At 35.6% G+C, this 23263-nt stretch overlaps 1 protein-coding gene across 21 annotated transcripts in view; it reads left to right on the plus strand.

Moving 5' to 3' along the window:
• DYRK1A (dual specificity tyrosine phosphorylation regulated kinase 1A) overlaps window positions 1–23263 on the plus strand; it is a 134604-nt gene that overhangs the window by 47818 nt on the left and 63523 nt on the right. For 8 of the 21 annotated variants that reach the window (XM_070252323.1, XM_070252320.1, XM_070252321.1 and 5 more), the window contains exon 3: window positions 188–280. The exons of 12 other annotated variants lie outside the window; for them this stretch is intronic. The gene's annotated coding sequence lies outside the window, so the exon portion shown is untranslated. Of the gene's footprint in view, window positions 1–187; window positions 281–1501; window positions 1648–23263 lie in introns of those variants that run through there. One more of the 21 variants, XM_070252326.1, reaches the window with a different exon arrangement.

Genomic DNA, 23263 nt, shown 5'->3' on the forward strand with positions numbered 1-23263 from the left:
TATTTGCTGGTACAAATTAGAGGTACACTATGTACACATTCTGGCTGAGAGGCTGATAAAATCAACATGATCCTGAGGCTGAAGAATCACCATCATAGAGAAATAAATAGGAATACTTACAGAAAAAAATTTAGAATTTTATGAACATTTTGTTGTCACATTTTATAAGTTTGACCTTTTGGTGCAGGAACAGTTTCTCAGCACTGTCAGCTCCCGGATTGCTCCTTGGGCACTATACTGCACATTGGCTATACCAAGTAGATGCTCACTTTCAACTGAGGTCAGTAGAGGAACAAAGTGTTTTTGGGGTATCTCATAGATTTATCCATGAATATGAATGATTTTGGAAATTTTCCCTTATGAAATTTTGAAGTGGCAAAGTTGCTATTTTATTTCTAGTTTATCTTCACAAAATATGAAGAATTTCCAGAAAGCTCATTTTTTTTAAAGGCTTATGGATGAAATGAAATATCTAAAGAGTAAATACAGTTTATAAAGGTTATCTAGTTAATTCTGTGAATGCTAGAACACAGAAATTCTGTGCAGGTTATATTTATGATGTAATCGCGTCTCCCTTACTTGGCTGTGTATTCTTTAAAAGTTATCAACATTTATTGGCTTACAAAGGAAAACCCGAGAAGGAAGATCTGGTTTTCTCTAATATATGTAGCTGTTGGTATGTTTCCCTTTTAACAATTTAAAAGTTAATAATTGTTTTTGAATATAAAATTAACAGCTTTCCTAGTCGTCATTAATGCTGCAGTTTGCTCTTGTATTACTGTGCACACATTTATTATACTTCACTGACAGAATTAACACATAAAAGCTCATGAGGAGTTTTCCAGTGAAAGGTTTTTCTAGAATGCTTACGCATACTTGAAAGTGAATGTTCTGTTTTCCTCAGACATTCCTGGTACTGACTTCTGTTGGTTAGATGCGATGATACCTCACTCTTAATACCATCTCATAGAAAGGACGTTGAAGTAGGCATTGACTGATTGATCCTTCGAAAGCTAAAGCTTAGTAATAGATTTTTGCTGAACGCTAAACCAAAGTCACACTTCAATGTTCCTCTAGTTCATGTGTGTGTAGATGTTCCTGTACTTGTTTAATTTGAGGGTCTTTTTGCATGTTTTAAAATATAATTTAAATATAAATGAGGTGGAATTGGATTATGTTTTAATTTTTGAAAGAAAAATCATTTGTGACCAAACATTTATTTGGCTCACATTTGCTTTGCACTGGGAACTGTGGTAGGTACTCTACACACAGGATCCTCTGCTTAGGAGTCGGGGAACACATTTCAGTTGAAGGAGGAGCAGATACGTAAACAAATGATGCAGTGGATGTTTGTGATCAATTTTTAAGACTTATTTATTGAATTCAAGGCATCTAGAGCAAAAGCAGAAAGCTCTCTCTGGTTAGCAGTTTCACCTGACACCCCTATGCTAATGATGTCAAAATCTACATTTGTGTCCCATTCTTCTCTCCTGAGCTGCAGACTCATGTAACTGCCTACTGGATGTCTGTCCTACACATCCCCTCCTTTGCCATTTGTTCCCCGTAGTGATGAGTGACACCATTCTACCCAAGCACACTGTCATCCTGGGAACTTAGGAGCCACTCTTTACCCCTTTGAATTAAGAGGTAACCAAATTGAGTTTATTTAGGATGTAGAATCACTTACTTATGAATTAAATTTGGAAAATGCACTACCTCAGACATTACTGTGCATGTTAACATAAAGGCTCTTGGATTTTTTCAATTTATTTGATAAAAAGACCTCTCCTCCCTTTTATTTTTTATTTATACCTATTAACGTCCAGGGGAATGTTATGGGAAAAGCTGTAGGATATAGCAGTTGATACCATTCTTTATTTTGTCGACATGGGCTTTTTTAACAACTAAAATTGTTTTTTAACAATAGCGATAGGCTAGTCACTTTAAAACTTGAAATAGGGGCCAGCCCAGTGGCGCAGCGGTTAAGTTCACACGTTCTGCTTCTTGGTGGCCTGGGGTTCGCTGGTTGGGATCCCGGGTGCAGACATGGCACCACTTGGCAAAAGCCATGCTGTGGTAGGCGTCCCACGTATAAAGTAGAGGAAGATGGGCATGGACGTTAGCTCAGGGCCAGTCTTCCTCAGCAAAAAGAGGAGGATTGGCAGTGGTTAGCTCAGCACTAATCTTCCTCAAAAAAAAAATAAAACTTGAAATAGTTCTAGAACATACAGAACTATAACTCTTTGAGGATGAATAACCTAGGAAATTTAAATTGTGCTGATTTGTTCGTATTTGTCATATTTCTTAAATATATGCATTTAAGCACTTAAAACCATTTGATGTGGCAGAGTTTTTAATTTTAGATTCTCTAACTCACTTTAAAATGTGAATTTTGTAGGGCAAAGTTTGCCTACTTCAGAGACACAGGAGTATGGCATATTATTGCAGAACAATTAGAAATCAGATCTGTAAATTTAAAAAAACCGAACTTCTTTAATCCCATTCATATGCAGTGTGCATTGGGGGAATCAAAAGGTTTGTACATTTTAATATTTTAGTACTTACTGCTAATTTGCCTCCTTTTAAAATTGTTCTTCTCATGGTCCTGTATATCTGGTCTTTTTCTATGTGTTCTCCCTTCTTTAGCCTCGTTCATTTCTTAACCCCAAGCAGTCTGATTTTGCTCGTAATAATTCAATGAGTTTATTGGTTCTGGTGAATGCTAAATCCACTGGATTTATTTTTGCTCTCAGGCTTTTACTTTTTCTCCCTGTTTATTAAGTGATACACAATCACTGAAAAAATTTGGAAATTTATAAGAATATAGACAAGTAGAAGGAAAGCCTAGCCAAAGTTCTACTGTCCACTGTACTATGGCACATTCTCTTCTGGTTTTTTGTTTTTAGTGCTGTTTTTGATTAATTGAGATCATCTTGAATATTATTCAAGTTGGTGTGCTCGAGTAGAATCTGTTTTATATTGTTTGTATCTTCTCTCTCTTTTTTTCCTCCCCAAAGCCCCCTAGTACATAACTGTATATCCTAGTCGGGGGTCCTTGTAGTTCTTCTGTGTGGGATGCCTCCTCACTGTGGCTTGATGAGTGATGCTAGGTCCGCACCCGGGATCCGAACCAGCAAACCCCAGGCCACCTAAGCGGAGAGCGCAAACTTAACCACTTGGCCACAGGGCCGGCCCCATACCTTCTCTTTTATTGCCTAGCATTATATCATAAACATTTCCCTGTATCATCGAAAACTAACTGTAGTGATCTCCTGTCGCTTTGAACTTGCAACAAATCCAGAGCATTCAAAATTATAAGTGTTTTTGAGGTGAATTACTTTAGAAATTTATTTTAAAGCATGCTGATTTGCGACTGTTTCATTGTATGATCATTTCCTAGTGAAGTTCAATATCTCTTATTAGACATTAAGTTTTTTGGTTTTTTTTTACTTTTCCTTTTCATTTTTTTAAGTACTAACATCTGTGCATAAAAGTTTGGTTGTATGTTAAATTATTTTCTTATAATTGATTCCTAGGAGTGTTAAATATTGGGTCATAGGGTTTGAAATATTTTAAGGCCCTTAATACAGCTTTTCAGAAAGCCATTTGGGAACGTGTACCAATTTATACTCTCTAGCATTACATCATGTGTATCTTCCAAGTATATGTCTGTGAGCATTGAGTATTGTAGTTAAAAATAAATCTCTAATTCAACTGCAAAAAGAAGACTCCTCTGCTTTAGGGTATGTAAAAGTGATAGTGTCTCCTCAGTGGAGGAAAAAGTTCAACTGCTTCAGAAATGCATAGAGTAAGTGACAAACCTGATAGTTTTGTAGATATTCTTGCAGGATTCTTTCTTCCTCGTAAATGGTTTTTATTTAATGCTTTTATGGCATTTGCACATGTTTGCTTACCGTTTTTTTGTCCTAGCTAGTCTTATCCTCAAGATGAGAGGGCTATGGCTTATCCTCATTGTATGCCCTGTGTCTGTCTAGCAGGGATCCTGGGACGTAGAGAGTGCTCCATAAATACTTGGAAAAAGAACAATTTTTGCCATCCTACTAACGCTTAAAAATATCTTTTTTTTTTTTTTTTTTTGAGGACGATTAGCCCTGAGCTAACTACTGCCAGTCCTCCTCTTTTGGCTGAGGAAGTCTGGCCCTGAGTTAACATGCGTACCCATCTTCCTCTACTTTATCTATGGGACACCTACCACAGCATGGCTTTTGCCAAGTGGTGCCATGTCCGCACCTGGGATCTGAACTGGCGAACCCCAGGCCACCGAGATGTGGAACGTGTGAACTTAACTGCTGTGCCACTGGGCCAGCCCCGCTTAAAAATATCTTAATCTGAATAACTGCTTTAGTAAATTTCTTCAGGTGGTTTTAAGAATTCCTCATTTTCCATTTCCTTTTCCTTTTATGTTTCATATTTTTTATTTAAATCTAATTTCTAAGAGGAAGAAGTTAATGATTATGTGATGTATGGATCACATAAGAGAACATATGGTATTTATAGAAAAGGTGATGGGAAACCTGATGTTAGCCACTTTGTAAAGTTGAATTTCTTAGACCTTAGTGCCTTTATTCAAGACCCAGGTGAAAGCAAATAGATTCATATTCATTATTTTAGATTTTAGTGATATTTACTCAATGTACCTCTAAAAGAATGATTGACATCGTTCAATCTTTCAAGAATGGGAAGATGACAGCAGGACATAGATTTTTTGAATCTCCATAGTTTTCCCTAAAAATGGATGGCGTAACCAGGACAACAAAACCAAAACCTCACGGACACCTTCTACAAGACTAGGTGAACAGTATCCCCACCTACCCAGTAGAAGCGGGTGAGGACAGATCTCCAGTGACTACAAGACCTCCGTGGTGTCAACATTTGTACAGAATGATGCAGAAGGAAGCAGCAGGGTGTTTGATGGACCCGAGAACAGGAGGACCCCGAGCTAGCCCGTACATTGCCTGTGAAGTGTGGCAAGCAGATGTGAGGAGAGCAGCTGCAATGGAGAGATGTTTCTGAGGTCTCAGGATACAGGGGACTCAAAGTGAGTTCTCTGGGGTTAGAGCCATCTGATCCCTGTGAATTTTGAAAACTTAGCAGTTGAAGCTCCCTTCCTGGTTAAAGCCCCACATTCAGGAGACACTTCTGGGAAAAGAATCAAGCAGGATGGAGACAGTGGGGGCAAAGGAAAATTGTCTTATTCATGAGCCTGAATTTCGCTGTCCTTCATGAAAACAGAAGAGGTCCCTTGCTGAAGCTGGAAAAGCTACTCTAGTTTCCTAAAAGTTTTGTTTTATGTGAAAACGGTCACCAAAGATCACGGTCAAATTCCCCACAGAATTTTTGTAAGAGAAAAGGAATAAGGAGTGGAATAATATTCCTGCGGACAGCGAAAGCATGCCAGAAAGAAATGTCCATGAAACAAATGAAAACTATAACTTGCTGTTTGAAAACAAACCCAAGGAAATTTAGAAAATGATGCAAGGATGAAAGACCAACATAAATCCGAATAGAGAGATCTTAGAAATGTGGTGATAACTCAGGAAAGAGAAATAAAAGGAAAAATGATTTTAAAAATGAGGCCTAAACTAGAAGGAACACAGGGTGACAAAACACAACAGAAGATTTCTTCAGAGAAACAAAAGATGAATGGGAGAAAAAAAGTTTAAACAAAAGAATTGAAAAATAAAGAAGCATTCTAGAGAAAGTGACAGTTACTAAAGACGGGCAAAGAAATTTTAACATACAAGTAATAAGGGTTTCTGAAGAAAACCAAAGCAATGAAACTTAATAAATACTAATAATTATAACTTGAGTAGGTTTCCTGAAATAAAAAAAAAAGATTTGCCACTACATTTGGAAAGGGCATGTTGTTTACTTGGATAAATTGATCCAGAAATGAGCAGCATGTAGACGTACTCTTTAAAATTTACTGAACTTTCAAGAAAAGAAAATTCTTGGGGTATCTCAACAAAGACCCCAAGTCATTATTAAGAGGAAGAATATTAGATTATCTGATTTTGATAGTACCACTTTATGCCAGAAGCAGTGGAGTGACATCTGATATACTCAAGGAAAACAAATGAGAGCCAAGAGTTTTATATCTAGCTCAGTTGACTAAAGTATAAAGACAGCAGACAAAATGTTACTCAGCATGAATTTGGGGACTGTTGTTTCTTTGAGCGCTTCTTAAGGAATCCACTAGCGAGTAAACTTTGGCAACCACAGAGACTGCAGGGACATTGATACAAGGAGAGCATTAAATAGATACTTGTGGAATTTAAACTAAATGATGGCTGAGTGAGTGTAATATGTAATGGCTATATTCTCTGCATTGAAGATAGAGGAGAAATAAAACTAGCGTAAAGTTACTCATTACCTTTTCATAGTTATTAAACGAGCAAAAGGATATTACTTCAAATCAGGTTCTTGGAGAAGAGAGAAGAGAGGGGAAAAAGTTTAGCTAAATTTCAGTGATGTTCCTGAGTAGGGGAATCAGTAGGTCGTTTTCCTTCACCCCTAGACTGATAATGAAAAGGAAGGAAAGTAGTAGGGATTTGGGGTAACCATGAGAACAAAATACAAAGCTCCAAATGTCAGTTTTTTCATATGGGGAATAAGAAGCATGATAATGGTAAAATACCTTACAGTACACGTAGTACAGAGTGCACACGTAGCACATGTCGTGCAGATGTGCTCTATCTTTATTATTGTGATCTCCCCTCCCACCTGCTGCCATGCTGTTTATGCGTATTTAGGGCTTGCATTTAAAACATTTTCTTTTAATTTGAGAAATTGGCGTGTCTTCTCAAATAACATGTTAACGTCTCAAATTGTATTTGTTCTGCCTGTATTATCAGTTACAGTCAATTCATATCATAACTCATTTACATAATTTAAAATTTGTGTTGAAGGAGTGTTTTATTTATTAGACCTTGGCAGTATGCTGATTTTTCTACTTAATTGGAGTTATTCAGAAAGGATTTGCAGGAGCAGGGTAGATAGAAGAAAAATGTGACGGGGTAAACTGTTTTTTCTGGGAACCAAGTTACCTAAAAAGTTAACCTTTTGTTTTTTCATATTGATGTGTTTGAAATGATCATATAACATCCATTTTTACATGGATATAGTAGGAAAATATTTTGTTATAGTTAGCAAATTTATTGTTGAAAGATATCTGAAATACTTAAGTTCTCTCTCTTCCCATTAAATAAAACACAACATATTTGTAATTTTTTTTCTCTCTTTGAAGGCAGGGACTTTTTCCTACCCCTCACCTTTTTAATAAGTAAAGTGTGTGTAGGTGTATAAATATTTCTTGAAATGCATTTTATGATTGATTGCGTTTTTAGTGAATTTGTATAGTTGTACAAGTAGCACCACCACAAATTAGTTTATATATTTTTAATTAAAAATAAAAATTTTGTTTAGATAGAACTTCTATAAAGAAGAAAATAAAAATTACCACTAAGGCAAGCAATCAGAAAATATCCTTGTGAATTTTTAGGGTATGTATTGCCTGTTATGTGCATGTGCCTCCTCCAAACAATATTTAAGAAACAAAATTGGAGTCATATTTTACTTTTTATAGTCTTCTTTGAAAATTTAAACATTTCTCCATCATTAATATTCTTTTATAGCATAATTTTTAATGGCTAATTAGTATTCTACAAATCAGTTACTGTTTAACCTATTCCCCGTTGTTGCAATTAATTCATAAATAATGGTTAAGTGAACGTTATTGTGGCACTGTCTGTGTTCATCTTTGATTTATTGCCTTAGGTCCAATTCCTAGAAGTTGCACTGACTAAGTTAAAGGATATGTACCTTTTTAAGACTCCTTTGTGTGTGTGAGGAAGATTGTCACTGAACTAACGTCTGTGCCAATCTTCCTCTGTTTTATGTGGGATGCTGCTGTGGCGTGGTTTGATGAGTGGTGCTAGGTCTGTGCCCAGGATCCGAACCTGGAAACTTGGGGTGGCAGAAGCAGAGTGTGTGAACTTAACCACTACATAACTGGGCCGGCCCCTTTAAGACTTTTGATTCAAGTATCTTTTTAAAGTACTATTTATGCTTCTACCACCTCATATCAGAATTTTCTCGTTCTCTAGAATCCTGGGTATTTAAAAATGTTTGCCAGTTTGATAGACAAGACATAACTTAATCGTTAAATGTGTAATTGTTTGAATATTAGTGAGATTGAATGTTTTCTTATGTTTATTTATATGTTTTGTGAATTTCCTTTTAATATTCTTTGCTGATATTTCTCTTGGTTTTTCTTTTTTTAATTTATAACGCTTCCTCATTGAACCCTTACTGTATGCCAAGAACTATTCTAAATGATTTACATTTATCAAGTCATTTTCTCTTGATGATAATTCTGAGCTTTATACAAGGATTAACCCAGCCAGAGGTTAGGTAGCCTGCTCTGGGTCACATAGCTAGTAAGGGATGGAGCTAGGATGCAAACCCAGGAGCCTGGCTTCTGACTGTTAACCAGTATGTTCTTGCTTTATTACTTACTGTTAATACGTCTTCCAGTTTGTGTTTGCGTTTTAGTATTGTTCATAGTATCATACGGGAGCTTTAAGTTTTTATGTGGAGGGACTCCGTCTTACTTATTAGAGTAATGCGTGGAACATAATCGATTCTCAACTATTTGTTGAACAAATGAGAATAAACCCATTTACAGTCTGTTGATGGTGGTGACCTTTTATTTTGTGTATTATATTTCCTCTTTTAAAGGGATTCCCAAGGGCTTCATAAATAATTTACTCTTTGGTTTTGATAAAATAGAATAAGCTTGTCTGTATTAGCTTTCGTGGAAAGTCTGTGGAAGTAATTACTGCTTCAAAAAGGAACATGTGTTCTTAAACAAGCAAATAGGAGTTATGAAGAATGTGTGTTATCAACAGTGATTTGAATTGTAGAGTCAAGTGAAATAAAATATTTTATTTTCCTAGAACCTAGAATTAGTCCTAGAACCAACTTTTGGTTCTAGGAATAATTTGACAGAGTTTGGTTTTTGTAGTTTTAGGAAATGGATAGATCTGGTCACTGTTTAAAAAGTGTTTTGAATAAATTTTGGTTTCCCTTAAGAAGTAAGATCCTTTAAAAGGAAAACTCAAACTAAGAAAGCTGATATTAAAAAGTTACTACTGCTTAAGGTTTGGATACTGTAGGTCAACTCCTCTGAAGGTGTAATTTAAGGTTTTGCTTCTTTCTGAGTGTTTTTCTCCCTTTTCCTTTGGTGGAAGACATCAGGCTACTTGGAAGTCCGTCTTTAGTTTAGCTGATGTCTGCATATCCTTTATGCTAGTCTTTTAAAAAAAGTATAGAGATCCATACTGTTAAGTGGATCTGTGTTAAAGATTAGATTAGAGAGAAGCACAAATAAGTTTATTTCCATTTTTACACACCATCCACAAAATATACTACATGGGATCAAGTACTCAAAAAGCAGACACTTGAAAATGTGAATATTTATCCTATTAACACAGACCTAGATCTGCTTTATATAATGTTATAAAAGCTAAGAAACATTGTTGAATGCTTGCTGTTTCCATAGCCTACTGTTACAACCAGCCTTTTTCCTCCTAGTAGTAGTAGTGTTCAGGCCATGCTCAACTGACACGTCAAATTCAGATTGGTGCTTTTCTTCTGTATTAAGCATTAATCACTCAATTTACACACGTATGTTAATAAAATTAATCCATTCTGGGAGTAAAAAATGAAATGTCAGTTTCTTTTTCCTCATTCTTGTGCTTTAGTGGTAAAACACCCCCCTCTTTTTTTTTTTTTAAGATTTTATTTTTTCCTTTTTCTCCCCAAAGCCCCCCGGTACATAGTTGTATATTCTTCGTTGTGGGTCATTCTAGTTGTGGCATGTGGGACGCTGCCTCAGCGTGGTTTGATGAGCAGTGCCATGTCCGTGCCCAGGATTCGAACCAACGAAACACTGGGCTGCCTGCAGTGGAGTGCGTGAACTTAAGCACTCGGCCACGGGGCCAGCCCCCAGTAAAACCCCTTTTAATCTTCAGTTTTTAAATTCTTCTTTTGGTTACTTCCATCACTTTAAATATAGTAATGTGTTATAGGTCTGTTTTATTATTTTAAAAACTGACTGTCCTCCCAGAAAGATGAAATCAGATAGCTCTCTGTGCTCCCTCTCTTCTTGCCAATTTCTGTTCCTCTTTTAGATTTTTTCTATTGATTATTATGAAAATTTTATAAAATTGATTTAAATCTCTCTTTCCTGATTCATTAGTTTTAGACAGTTTTTCTTGATTTCTAAAGATAGGAGATATCTTCTATATCTCAGGATATGAAATGAGGGCTTTAGTACCCTTTATATTTCTTTCTACCTCACAACCTTTACTCACCAGACAATTACCTTTACATTGTATATAATTATATACCTCTTTTCTTAGCTATAATTGAATTCCATGTTTTTATCTTGAGGTTCTTTTAAAAATTGAAAACAGAAAACTATGCTGGAAAAACACAGAGTATAGTAGGAGCTATAGAGGTAGAGATGTAATGCTATGTCACTAAGCTTGTTCCACTCATAGGAGAAATATTAACACTGGGATTGAGGTGTAGTGCAATGTAATGATGATTTTTAAAAATGATTTAATTGTATGATATGCATTCAACTTTTGTTAGGAATTCTTTTTTTTTTAAATCTCAGATGCAGAGTAATTGTTTATGACACTTGTCACCTTTGGTCTCCATGTGACCATCTTTTATAGTATTTTATTAATAAATACCTGTGAATCCCTGTTGCCCAACTCAAGAACCTGAACCTCCTCTGCCATCATCAGCTTCTCTCCCACGTGAGAGGACTGAGTGCAGATTGGTGTTTCTGGTGAAACATTGGACTGACAGGCCAGTGAGTGTGAGTTGGGGTCCCGGCAGGAAGGTTGTCATCCTCCTGTTGCCGGGTTGAGGAGGCCTCAGTGAGCAGTATGAACCTGTGCTGTTGCCTGCTTAGCCCTCCTTGGCAGGTGGCTTAGTATCCTCTCACATGGCTTTTCTTTGGCCTCAGCCTGGGGTGGGGCGGCTATTCATCTGTATTTGAGTGGCTGGGACTCAGTATGTTGACTGTGACAGATAACTTCTTAGAGTCATTGAGGAGGCCGACTATGCAGCAGATAGTCGTTTTAGTAATCAAGCCAACTTCTGCCCCTCCTTCTACTCTGGTTTCCTCTTCTACCCAGATTGGCACCTGCCACTGTTGCTATGGTTTCTGGGGCCTGCTTTCAGCTCTGTGTCTTTCTGACATTTCTTTGATTTTTGGTATGATCCCATTGACCTTTTGTCTTGAAGAAATCTGTCAGAATCTTGGCTCAGTGGTGTGTCTCCATCCCATTCTTTAATTCATTAATTTTGTTTTTGTGGTTCTTTACTGCTATTTTGGTGGGTGTTCTGGAGGATATGAACAAGTATGCTTAGTCGATGTAGTGCTCTTGAGTTTCTTTTTAGAACCACGCTCCTCCCCCAACTTAGGAAACTGAGCTTCTAGCCGTGATGTTGCTTCCTTCTCTTCCTGGTAGTGTTTGAGGATGTTTTCAGGCACTACTCCAGTTGTGGCTATCCTTGGTTCTCCATTTACTAGTGAGTTCTAGTAGTAGATATTAAGAACTAGATGGCCTTCCGGGTCTCAGTAAAACTTTCCTACTGCTCCCCGCCTGTGGTATACCATTCAAGTTGACCGTGTGAGATGCAGCGCTGTTGAAAGTCAACACCTGTACTTGAGTTTCTGCCTTTGTGACTTTTGTTTGAGCTCTGTTTGGAAGCACTGTTTTCCCTCTCCTTGACCTGTGCACATGATTGCCCATTAGCTACCTCCTCATGAACAGACACATGGCCTCTCCTTGTTACCTGGATTTCTCCTGCTTTGGAGGATGGCTGCTTATCTCTTTCAGGTGCTTCCCACCCAGTGCTCTTAAAAGTGAAATTTTCCTGTGGTTTGTTTCTTAAGTCAGACTAAATATACCCCCTAAATTTGTTAAATCTGTCCTCCTCTTTTCATTTGATGTGAGAATTGACAAGAAAATACTTAATGCAGTTTAGCGTGAAGAAGCTTAAGGAAGATGAAACTTTTTCTGTTTTATTGCCTTGATAAGCACAATACAAAGAGGGATTGTAACCCCAAAGTTATTTTGCAAGAATCTTTTTTTATTTTAGCAATATGCATTGATTATGGTAACATTTAGCTAAGTAAAGGCTTGGTGAGTTAACTTTTATATTTACATGATATTTGGATGAGATAGCAAAAGTGTGTTTAGTGTACGGCAGTAAGTATTCATAATGTTCTAGGCACCTTTCTTGTTTTGGGATGGGAAGGAGAAAGAGGATGGGACCGTTCTCCAAACATGAATTAATTGATCTACAAGAGTAAAGAATAGTAAAGATTTAAAAATTTATGTCTATAATCCAGATTTAAACAACAGTTTACCTTCTATTTTAATAACCAGGTTTTCAGGAGGAGGGGGAAAAGCATCAGGATTCCTCTTAAATTGGAGAGTACACATATCTACTGGGCTTAATCTTTTGTAAAAGACGCCCAGCAAAACATATGGTGGCAGCCTCTCTTTATAGAATGAGGTATTATAAACTTGACCAAAATAGTTGCTCAGATGTTTTTGGTTATTTTCTAGATTAGATGGCTTCAAATTAATAAAGGAAAATACATTTCTATTTACTTGCCATTTTTCAAAACTATAAAGCTACGTTGTATTTTTCCCTAAAACACAAAGTTGTTGGTATGGTATGATGTGTCATTTGAGATGATCTTGGATGATTTATTATTTGGCATAATAATGGCCTGTTATGCATTGAGAGGATACAGGCTGCTTATATATCTTGAGCATCATTGACTGGAGAGAAGTTGTTACCAGTTACTTATTCTAAATATATTTCTTCTTAGAATATAGAGGAGAAAACATAATTGGACTACTGTATTTTTAAAAAAGTTAATGAATAATTATATACTTGGAAAACTTACTTCCTTTACTAGGAATACTAAAATATATATTTTATGAAGATTCTAATTTAGTGAGTTAACTATTTTTAAACATTTTAAATGTTTAATTTTTGATTCTAAAAGTAGTACTCATTGATACTTTCTAAAACTCCACCATTTAGGTTAGCTTTAAAGGGAATTGAAGATAAACCCAACAACGTTTAAATTCAGGATGTTTTATCCCAGAGCGTCTGTCACCAGGCAGATGATGTTTCCTTCTGTTTCTAGGCCCCAAAGGAAAATAAGTGCCAAGATTTTAATTTTTTTCCCTTTCAATGATGGTAAAATTTTGTGATAGCAAGACGTTTAAGAGGTAGACCAGGAAACAGGCCTTGTTTACATGGACTTGTTTACTGCTGTAGGTTGAAAGACAGGCTGGGTTTGAACCTGGAAGAGCTAACCAAAATATTAAAGATTCATGGCCAAGAATATGAAGTAAATTGGCTTAAAAATATCCCCCCCCCCCTTTTTTTGAGGAAGATTAGCCCTGAGCTAACATCCGCTGCCAATCTTCCTCTTTTTGCTAAGGAAGATTGGCCCTGAGTTAACATATGTGCACATCTTCCTCTAGTTTATATGTGGGACGCCTGCCATAGCATGGCTCAGTAAGTGGTGCTAGGTCCGCACCTGGGATTTGAACTGGTGAACCTCGGCTGCTGAAGCAGTGCATGTGAACTTAACTCGTATGCCACTGGGCTGTCCCCAATGTTTCCCTTTTCTCTTCTTGCTTTTGTCCTGAGGAATTAAAGGAGGCTTGTAAAGTACTTGAAAAACAGACAAATAATATCTAAAGTTTGAAGTAAACTGAAATTGAGTCTTTCAGGGAATCGGTTAAAATACTTTAGGATAGAGAGTGATTTTCAGACCTTTCTTAAGCCCTTGTAGTAGATGCTGTAGGGGATGGCATGGGGAATGATTCTGAGCTGATCTTTTTTGAACGCTTATATTTAAATATGTTTTCATATGAACAACAAACCAAGAGACTTATTGATACCTGACTGATATATTGATTATTCATAGATAGTTTGGGAGGGCTTTCATTTTCATCTGTAGGATCTTTATTTTATGCACTATTTTTTTAAAAGTGTAGTTTCTTTGTTTATAGAATGAGAGGTTAGTATTAGATGATCTTCAAGGTTTCTTCCAGATTTAAAGTTCAGATGTTGATCCCTGTCCTCTCTAAGAAGCTGACTCTGGTTTGGTTTCATTGGACTTTAAGTGGTTTTCATTTAGAATCCCTAAGGAGAGAGAACATGAGAAGAAATTAGGAGACAAGAGTGGGTGCTGGGTGCTTGGAGCTGTAGAAAAGTGTCTTCAGTTTTCTTAAGGGGGAAGAGAATTTGCAGTGATAGAGGTAGGACCAGCATGCTGTTTTCTTTGAACCTGATGCTGTAGCTCTGCTCTGTGTCTTAATTCAGTTATCTTTAACAAATGCTGAAAGTTTTTCTGGAGACATTTACAGGCATTCTATGGAAAAATATATTTAAAAATCACTAACTTCTCCTTGGTGTAGGATGAATCTGTACTCCATTTAGAAGGAAATAATTGCTAGGATAGGTGGGACAAGTTGATCTATTTTTAAAATAAAATTGTATCTTTTATAAAGATACGATTATAAGGCACAAATGGGAACTGTGTCTCCTTGACATGTTTCAAAGCATTTCTCTGAATATGTGAGATTAAAGAAAATCTGTCAACCACTAAGAATTGTCAGAACACTGAGGTTCTTTAAAACTATCTTTGTAGCTGTTAGTATGTACTGACAGAGTAAAAGTTTTTTTTGTTTTATTCATATTAGAAATTTTACCTATGAATATAATATGTTTATATTATGCTTATATCTTAGTTGAACTTGGTTCCAAGATTTGAGTATTATTTACTTGTTTCCAATTTGCATATTCTAAGCCCATAATAGGTTAATATTTAATTTGGGGTTTGTTATTTTAAAATTATTTTGAAGTTATATATTAACGTGTCATGATCAGAAAAAAAATGTTGTTTCTCTTCAATATGATAAAGCTTGTTTGAGACTTCCAGTGAGCCATACATTCTGTTATGCCCACGTTTTATTTAATCTTTCTGTAATAGAATAAAAATGCTTTATAGGATTTCTCTAAAATGCAATGTTTTAGAATCTATGTGAATGTATAGAAAGACATTTACATAATTCTTTCTTTTGAGTAGGTGGGGAAAAAAGTTGAAATGTTGAGAGCAGCTTCTGTTAGAAAAACTCATATCTATATAGTGAAAAGTTAAAATTACAACAAATAACACTACTTAAACTGTATTCTGTGTGTATTACCACTAGATTGCTTTTGGAGCAGAAAGTAGAATATGATTCTTAGCCTTTACAGTTGCTGTTAATTTTGCTCTAAACCTGAAAGTGTTAACAGCAACTTGAAAATGTGACAAAGCTCAATTTCATTTCTTGTTTATTGCTTGTTTTCCTATTGGACAATTGGAAGTAGCTCTGCCCTGGCAACTAAAATAGGCTATTTGCATAACCTAGTTTGATTGGCCAGCATTCGGACTAACAGTTCCAATCATGTAGTGTCGGTTTAGTGGTAGGCTATGCTAATTAGCCGCTGTTGCTGGGGTTCAGGATGGTTTCTGTGTGCTGTTCTGCTGCATTGTGTTGCCTGGTGAGAGACATTGATAAATGAGTGTTTAATGATCTGCAGCAGTTCCCACTCACTGCGGGCAGGCGGATTTTAGAACAGAAGTGGAAATAAGGATTTAATTGCTCTGTTAAATACCTGTAACCAAAATATGTGTATTAAATTATAGAAGTTAAGTTGTATAAAACCTTTATCTAATTAAATACTTTATAACAAAAAGTGAAATACTTTAGCTCTGTCTTGTAAAATATAACTCAGGTAGCAGCACTGTGCACAGGTTTTCTAAAACTCTGCTTAGTAAAATTGGTCATTTTTTTTTCCAGATTAGAAATAGTACCATTGCAGTAAGTAGTATATTTAATTTTTCTCATGATTTTGACCTTTTATAAAGGTACGTGTTTGTTTTTAATAAATTGGTGCAAGCTTTTGGGCAGAATTTATCTTTTACTGTCCGTGTAATCTAGCAAATAGGAGCATAAACTTGACCCCCCCGTGCATGTTCTTCTGTTCAGTTGGAAGATCAGGTTGTTGTTCACTATTTCCTGTTACTATTACCTTTCTAATTTAAGTCAGGTATTTGGACTATTGCTTGTACAATATTATCTTTGGTTTACATTAAGTCTTTATTGGGTACTGTTAGGTGGGAAATTCTGTAGGAAATACAGAACTCAGTGCTTTGTTCAAGGGACCTAAAAGGTGAAGAATAAATACATGCATACTTAGATAAAAATACAAGATGACCATACAGAAAGTGCCATAAGGATCTATTTGGAGGAGTACAGGAAAAGAAAATCACTAGATGTTTTGAGGATAAGGACATGAGAAATGGACTGAGTAGTCTGGGACAGCTTAAAGAGGAAGCCCATAGAACTTGTGTTAAAGTTTTAAATAGGACTTAAGGTTCAAGTAGCAGGAGAGTAATAGGAAGGAAGAACGTTTTAGTGTGAAGAATAGATAAAAACTGAACAAAAGTAACGTTTCTGGTATTATTCAGTTACCCAGTGTAGGTGGTCACAGTGCTCGAGGCCCCAGTGTCTTAGGTGTTTCGGTGCCCGAGCTTCCAAGCAGGCTCGTGTCATTCTGTTAAAAGAAGAGCTACTGTTTTGCTATTCTAGCTCTCATTTCCTTTGGCTTTTCTTCACTTGGTTTTGTGGCAAGCAGTGCTCTTCACTTTTTGTGTCTGTTGGTTAAAGCACAGGACTTTTAAACTTTCTTTCATCCCTCCCTTTTGGCCCTAAAGCATTGAAACACAGGATGGCACCAAAAATAATCTGTGTGAATTTAGACATCTGTATCAAGTTTTCTAAAAAGTTCACCCCTTTAATTGTTCTGTGTTTTATTTAAGGACCTACTTAAGTTAGGTAGAGTAGCTAATTGGACAGACGTACAGCCTTGCAAAGAATGAAAACAAAAATTAAACCTTAGCATTTGATTATTAATTATACTTTTCTCGGCATAGATACTGAAGATGTATTCTAAAACAGATGGACAGAAACGTTTTATTCAACCGCATAGTCGAAGGGACACAGACTCCAGCACGCAGGGAGTTTATTATTTAATAGAGGTGGGTGAGATACATCTTTACATAACTGGATCACATGGTGGAGTGTCCATGCTACAAAAGAGGTGGAAATTCAGAAGAGGGAGTGATCCTTTTTGGATTGGGACTAGGAAAAGTTTCTTGGTGGAAGTGGTATTTCACATGGTTTTAGGGAATGGATAGGATTTTAACAGGTGCTGCTGTAAGGCTGCAGGATGTGGAGGATGCTATGTGAGTTGGAGGTGGAGGGCTGTTTAGAAAACTTAGTTCACTGAGGTGGATGGTAAAGGGGAGTTGTTGAGGGCCATGAAGGGTAGACAGCATGACTTTGAAGTTTTTCTTGTAAAAAGTGGAAGATTTAAAAATTGTTTTTGCAGTATACCTTCTATGAATATTTACAAATTTCAAAAGTGTCATTTCTTTGACTTTGAAATGTGAACATGTGGTATTGAGTAATTTCAAGGTGTTCGGTCTAAGCAGCTGGAAAGTTTGAGTCACCATCACACAAGATGGCATATTCTGTAGGAGAAGCACCTTTGCAGGGAGGAGTATCTATGAAAGGTCAAGTTTTGGATAGGTTAAAACTTTTTTTTAACAGCTTTATTGTATTATAATTGGCATACAATAACTTTCATATTTATAGTGTAAGATTTGATGGATTTTGACATGTATCACCCATGAAACTTTCACCACAATAGGATAATGAATTCTCCCACCCCTTTCCCAAAAGCTTCATTGTGCTTCTTTGTAATTCCACTTTCTGCTCCTCCCCTCCTCCCTTTACCCCCAATTCCTAGGTAACTACTGATCTGCTTTCTGTCACTACATGTTATTTCACATTTTCCGGACTTTTATATAAATGGAATCATACAATATATTGTCCTTTTTTGTCTGATTCTTTTCAGTCTGTATAATCATTTTGAGATTCATCCATGTTGTAGTACATATCAGTAGTTCATTTTGTTATTACTGAGTAGCATTTCATTGTATGGGTATACCACAGTTTATCCATTCACTTGTTGAAGGACCTTGAGGTTGTTTACAGTTTTTGGTTGTTACAAATTAAGTTTCTATGAATATTAGTGTAGAAGTCTTTGTGTGGATATGTTTTTATTTGTCTTGGGGTAACTCGTAATAGTGGAATGACTGGATCATATGGCAGGTATATGCTTCACTTTTTAAGAAACTGCTAAACTGTTTTCCAAAGTGATTGTGCCATTTTACATTCCTACCAGCAGTGTAGAAGAGTTTAGAGGAGTTTGAGTTCCTCCACATCTTGCTATATTTGCTGTGGTCAGTTCTTTTTAATTTTATGCATTCTAATAGGTGTGTAGTGATATCTCATTGCGTTTCTCAGTGACTAATGATGTTGAGCATCCTTGCATGTGCTTATTTGCCCTCTGTGTCATCTTTGTTGAAGTGTGTGTTCACATCTTTGTCTGACTTCTCTTTTTTCCTTCTTATTATTGAGCTTTGAGAATTCTTTATCTATTTTTGATACAAGTCCTTTGTCAGATATATGATTTGCAAAGATTTTTTCTAGTCCATAGCATATCTTTTTCATTCTTCTAAAAATGTCTTGAAGAACAGATGTTTTTAATTTTTATGAAGTCTAATTTATCGATTTGTTCTTTTATGTATCATGCTTTTGGAAGACTTTTGCCTAATTCTCCCAAGATCTAAAAGTTTCTTATTTTTTTTCCTCCAATTTTTATAGTTTTGGGTTTTTACATTTAAATCTATGATCCATTTGGAGTTACTATTTGTAAGTGGTGCTGTAAGATGTAGCTAAAAGAGTACCTTTTTTGCAAATGGATATCCAGTTTTTCTAGAACCATTTGTTGAAAAGGGTATCCTTTCTCCACTGAATTACTTTTGTGTCTGTTGAAAATCTGTTTTCCATATGTGCCTGGGTGTGTTTCTGGACTTTCTATTCTGTTCCATTAATCTATTTGTTGTGTCGTGATGCGGGTACCATATTGTCCCTTTATTACTCTAGCCTTATAATAAGTGTTAAAATTAGGTAGTGTTAGTCTTACATCCTTCTTCTTTTTCAAAATTGTTATGAATGCTCTGGGTCCTCTGTGTTTCCATATGAATTGTCAAATCATTTTGTCAGTTTCTACAAAAAAAGCCTACTAGGATGTTGATTGGGATTGTGTTGAATCTAGAGATAATTTTGGGGGAAGAATTGACATCTTAGCAATATGCATTCTTCAGACTTGTGCACATAGTATCTCTCCCCCTCTATTTAGATTTTTCTTTAATTTTTCTAATTTTCAGTGTACAAGTCTTTCTCATTTTCTGTCAGATTTTTGATACTGTTATAAATGCTTTTAAAATTTCAGTTTCTGTAGTTGCTAGTACATAGAAATACAACAAACTTTTGTATATTGATCTTGTGTTCTGCAGCCTTGCTAAGATCTGTTACTAACGCGAATGATTTGGTAGATTCCATCAGAATCTCAACACGGATGGTCCTGTTATCTGTGATGAGACAGCTTTGCTGTTTCCTTCTCAGTGTGGTCACCATAATTTCTTTTTCCTGCCTTTCTGCACTGGCTGGAACATCCATGGAATGTAGAATACATTTAGAACGTAGAGTACAAAGTTGAATAGGAGTGGGGAACGAGGACTTTCTTGTCTTTTCCCTTATTTTAGAGAGGGAATTACTCAGTCACCACTAAGTATGATGTTAGCTGTAGAGTTTTGTCAATGTCCTTTATCACATTGGGGGAGTTTCCTATTCCTAGTTTGCTGAAAGTTTTTTTTAAATCAAGAATGGATGTTGGATTTCATCGAATGTTTTTTCTGTGTCTCTTGAGATTACCATCTGGTTTTTCTTTTCTTAGTTAATTTGATGAGTAACATTGATTGATTTCTGAATGTTAAACTGACATTGCATTTCTGAAATAAAGACCATTTGGTTATCGTATATTTCTTTCCTTTTAGATTGTTGGATTCAGGTTTCTACAGTTTTCTTTAGAACTTTTGCATCTTATGTTCATGAAAGATATTGGAGTTTCGTTGTTGTTTTTTGTTTTCTATTTCATGGATTTCTACTCTGATATTTATTATTTCTTCTGTTAACTTTGGATTTCATTTGCTTTTTTCCTAGTTTATTAAGGTAGAAGAAATAAGTCATTGATTTGAGAACTTTCTAATAGAAGTGTTTAGTGCTGTAATTTTCTCCTTAAGTATTGCTTTAGCTGTATTCCCCAAATTTTGATAGATTTCATTTTCTTTCAGTTCAAAAAAATTTCTAATTTGCTATTTGATTTCTTCTTTGAGCCATCGTTATTTAGAAGCATGTCATTTAGTTTCTAAGTATTTGGGGACTTTCCATATATCTGTTACTGCTTCTGACTTTATTTTTGTTGTTGTCAGAGAACATACTTTATATGACTTGATCCCCTTTAATTTATTGAGATTTGTTTTATGATCCATAATATGGTCTATCTTGGTAAGTGTGCTGTGTTACTAGAAAAGAATGTATATTTTGCTGTTTTTTTGTGGCGTAGTCTCTAAATGTCAATTAGGTCAAGTTGGTTGATAGTATTGTTACTATATCCTTACTGATTTTCTCTCTACTTGTTCTATCAGTTATTGAGAGAAGGATATGGAATTTCCTAATAAAATTGTATCTATTTATCCTTGCAATTCTGTCATTTTTTGCTCCATGTATTTTAAAGTTCTGTTAATAAGTGCATACATATTCAGGATGAATATATCCTCTTGATGATTTGACACCTTATGTCATTATAAAATGACTTTGATTCCTAGTCATATTCTTTGGGTTGCAGTATACTTTGTTTGATATTAATATAGCTATTCCATCTTAATTTTGGTTAGTGTTAGCATGATAAATCTTTTTTCAACTTTTTACTTTTAATATGTTAATCTCTGTATTTGGAATGTGTTTCTTTATAGGCAGCATATAGTTGACTATTGCTTTTTCCCCCAATCTGAAAATCTGGGCTCTCAGTTGGGGATCATTTGCATTTGATACGATTATTGGTGTGCTTTCAGTTTATATCACGCTGCTATTTGTTTTCTCTTTGTTCCATATGTCCTTTATTCTCCTTTTTCTGCTTTCTTTGCATTAATTGAATATGTTTTATAACTGATTTGTTTTATCTTTGTTGACTTATTTATTTTAAGGTTTTGTTTTTTAGTTTTGTGATTGCTTTTTATCTTATCACAGTCTACTTTCAGATGATGCTATGTCACTTGACATATAGCATATTGACCTTACCATAGTATACTTTCATTCATCTGTCTTTTTACTGCTTCTTCATAGATTTTATCTGTACATACGTTATAAACCCTACACTACATTATTATTTTTGTTTAAACAGTCAACTTTTAATGAGACTGAACAAACTAGAAAAATTCTTACACCTTTACCCATGTGGTTGCCTTTTCTGATGCTCTTCATTCTTTGTCCGGGCCCTGTTTCCATGTGGTCTCATTTTCCTTCATCCTGAGTACTTCTTTAACATTTTGTAGTGCAGGTCTACTAGTGGCACCTTCTTTTACCTTTTGTTTATTTAATTAATTAATTAAAATTTTTTTTTGTGTGTGAGGAAGACTGACCCTAAGCTAATATCTGTGCCAATCTACCTCTATTTTATGTGGGATGCTGCCACAGTGTGGCTTGACGGTCGCTGGTAGGTCGGTGCTCAGGATCCATACCTGTGAACCCCGGACCATTGAAGTGGAGTGCGCAAACTTCACCACCACTCCACCAGACCAGCCTGTCTTTCACCTTTTGTATATCTGAAAATGTTTTTATTTCTCTTTTGTTTTTGACGTGCTTCGCTGGGTATAGAAATTCTAGGTGATACTTTTTTTCTTTCAGCAATTTAAAGATGTAGCTCCATTGTCTATTACATTGTTTCTTATAAGAATCTTCTTTCATCTTTATCTTTGTTCCTTTATATATAAATGTATCCTTTTTCCCTGGCTTTTAAGATATTTTTTTAGTATTGGTTTTGAGCAATTTGATTATGATGTGCCTTGGTGTAGTTTTTCTTTGTTTCTTGTGCTTGGGTTTTGTTGAACTTCTGGATCTGTGGATTTGTAGTTTTTATTAAATTTGGAAAATTTTGCCTGTTATTTTTTGTGTTCACCTTCTCCTCTCTATCAGGAACTTTAGTTAGATCCATATTATGGTATTTGAGGTTGTGCCAGAACTCAATGAATGTCTGTTAACTTGTAATTTTAAGTCTCTCTTTTTTTCCTGTTTTGTTTTTTCTGTTTTGACAGCCAATTTCAGATGTTGAGTAGTCACTTGGAATTCTGAAATGCTTTTAATTGCTGTCTTTAAGTTCACTAATGTTTTTTCCTGCAATGTCTAATCTATTTTTAATCTTATCTGGTGTTTTTAATCTTACACTTTGTAGTTTTTATTTGTACTCAGTTTGTGTCTTTTAAAATATATTTTCCATGGTTCCCTTTAACTATTTGAATATGTAGAATACAGTTATAATACCTGTTTTAATATCCTTACCTACTAATTCTAACAGCTGTGTCAATTCTGGATCAGTTTCCACTGATTTTTTTCCCCCTCATTATGGATTGTGTTTTCCTGCTTCTTTGCATGCCTGATAATTTTGATTGTGTGCTAGATATTTGTGAGTTTTTACTTTGTTGAATGCTGAGTGTTTTTACATTCCTATAAATTTTCTTGGCCTTTTTCTGGGACAGTTAGGTTACTTGAAAATAATTTGATCTTTTGAATCATACTTCTAAGATTTTGTAGGTGAGACCAGCACTGTGTCTAGTCTTAGTCAGAGTATTCCTCACTCCTGAGAAGATACCCTGTGTAATTTATCTAATGCTCTGTGAATTTTGATCTTTCCCAGGCTAGTTGGTGAGTCTGTTGCCCAGCTTCTGGTGGTTTGTGGCAATTTTTGGCATTCATTGGCTTCTCTTGCATCACCCTGATTTCTACCTTCACCTTCACGTGGTGTTCATCCTGTGTGCATGTCTGCCTCTATGTCCAGATTTTCTCTTCTTAGAAGGGCATTAATCATACTGGGTTAGGGCCGACCCTGATGA

This window comes from Equus caballus, chromosome 26 (genome assembly GCF_041296265.1).
Source record: "Equus caballus isolate H_3958 breed thoroughbred chromosome 26, TB-T2T, whole genome shotgun sequence".
In the NCBI taxonomy this organism is placed as follows: Eukaryota; Metazoa; Chordata; class Mammalia; order Perissodactyla; family Equidae; genus Equus; species Equus caballus.